The sequence below is a fragment of the Hemiscyllium ocellatum genome (genome assembly GCF_020745735.1).
Source record: "Hemiscyllium ocellatum isolate sHemOce1 chromosome Y unlocalized genomic scaffold, sHemOce1.pat.X.cur. SUPER_Y_unloc_2, whole genome shotgun sequence".
Lineage (NCBI taxonomy): Eukaryota > Metazoa > Chordata > Chondrichthyes > Orectolobiformes > Hemiscylliidae > Hemiscyllium > Hemiscyllium ocellatum.
Genome location: NW_026867601.1, coordinates 199,206 through 200,670, shown reverse-complemented (window position 1 = coordinate 200,670; position 1,465 = coordinate 199,206). Strand labels below are relative to the sequence as shown.

The 1,465-nt window shown below is 47.7% G+C and overlaps 1 non-coding gene across 1 annotated transcript; it reads right to left on the bottom strand.

Moving 5' to 3' along the window:
* Window positions 1–411: 411 nt before the first annotated feature.
* On the bottom strand, window positions 412–484 carry trnar-ucg (transfer RNA arginine (anticodon UCG)). The gene has a single exon. It is a non-coding gene; the product is annotated as a tRNA-Arg (tRNA).
* Between the last annotated feature and the right edge of the window lie 981 nt (window positions 485–1,465).

Sequence of the window (1,465 nt, the reverse complement as noted above, 5' to 3'; positions counted from 1 at the left end):
GACACCTTCTAGTCCTGAGACTCGGACCTGTGGACGCAGCATTAGAATTAGAGAGGGTCAATTCAGAATAGAAATGCGGAGACATTTCTTCAGCCAGAGAGTGGTGGGCCTGTGGAATTCATTGTCACAGAGTGCAGTGGAGGCCGGGACGCTAAATGTCTTCAAGGCAGAGATTGATAAATTCTTGATGTCAGAAGGAATTAAGGGCTATGGAACACGCGGTTCTCATCCCAGCAGCTGCTCACATAGTGTAAAACCAGGAGCTGACATACACCGGTGTGAGAATGAGCTGCAACGGGCTGAAATGCAGCTTTTAAATTCACAAACGCAGGAATCCAATGCCAGCATCTCCAAACAAGTCAGAAATGGCAATGCAACAGGAAGCATGCGCAATAAAGGGCACCACGGCCCCGAGCCAGGTAGGACTCAAACCTACAATCTCCTGATCCGAAGTCAGACGCGTTATCCATTACGCTACTGGCCCCAATCGCTGGGCTGGCGCTGACAGGTTGTCAGTATGTAATTTAAACACGGACTTCGGTCAGAAACGGCCTTCATCGGGTGAATAATCAGCAGAAATTATCACCGTCACTGCTTCACCTCGAAGTCTCCCCTTTGTGAAGCAGCGCCTTTCACTGACAGAGAAAAGATATTTGTCCTCATGTGTCTGCTTCAGTGTCTCTTGTTCCTGTGCTGAGAGTTTCCACTGTTTTATTCACAGTCACTATGCGGGTTTCGGTTCTACCCCAGTGAAATGTACTTTCATACATTGAATCATGGTCTATTCCAGTCAATGCCTTGACCAAATTCAGCGAGAAAACTCTAGTCAGGAATCTGGAAACACACCAATTCACACAAAGCTGGCAATGCACGGGTGAAAAATGAGGTCTGCAGATGCAGGAGATCACAGCTGAAAATGTGTTGCTGGTTAAAGCACAGCAGGTCAGGCAGCATCCAAGGAATAGGAAATTCGACGTTTCGGGCATAAGCCCTTCATCAGGGTGCACGGGTGAATCCGAGCTGTTCAGGGAGTGCATTGGAGATTGACGCCACTTGTGACCTGGAAGAAGTGTTTTCCCGCCGGGATTGGAATCCCAAACACAGAGATGCGAAACAAACTCCCTCTTGCTCTGCCTTCAGCCACCGGCAGCAGGATTCGACACCGCAATAAGAAACGGGATTTCCTGTTTATAAGTGCAATCACTCAGCTATACCTATAGAACCATGTCACGCCGCTGCTTTCCCGAGTTCCTCTGTCTGTGGAGCTGAGGGAAGAGCATCGTTCTGCATTTGTTTGAATTCAATTGCCTCAGTTTTTGAAAGATATAAATATCGGTACATGGTGTGTCTGGGTGTATCATTCCGGTCAATGGAATAGACATTCAGCTAAAAGCAAAAGCAGAAACTGCAGGAAAACAAAAAATCATCCGGTCTGGCCGCATCTGTGGAGAGAGAATCAGAGACG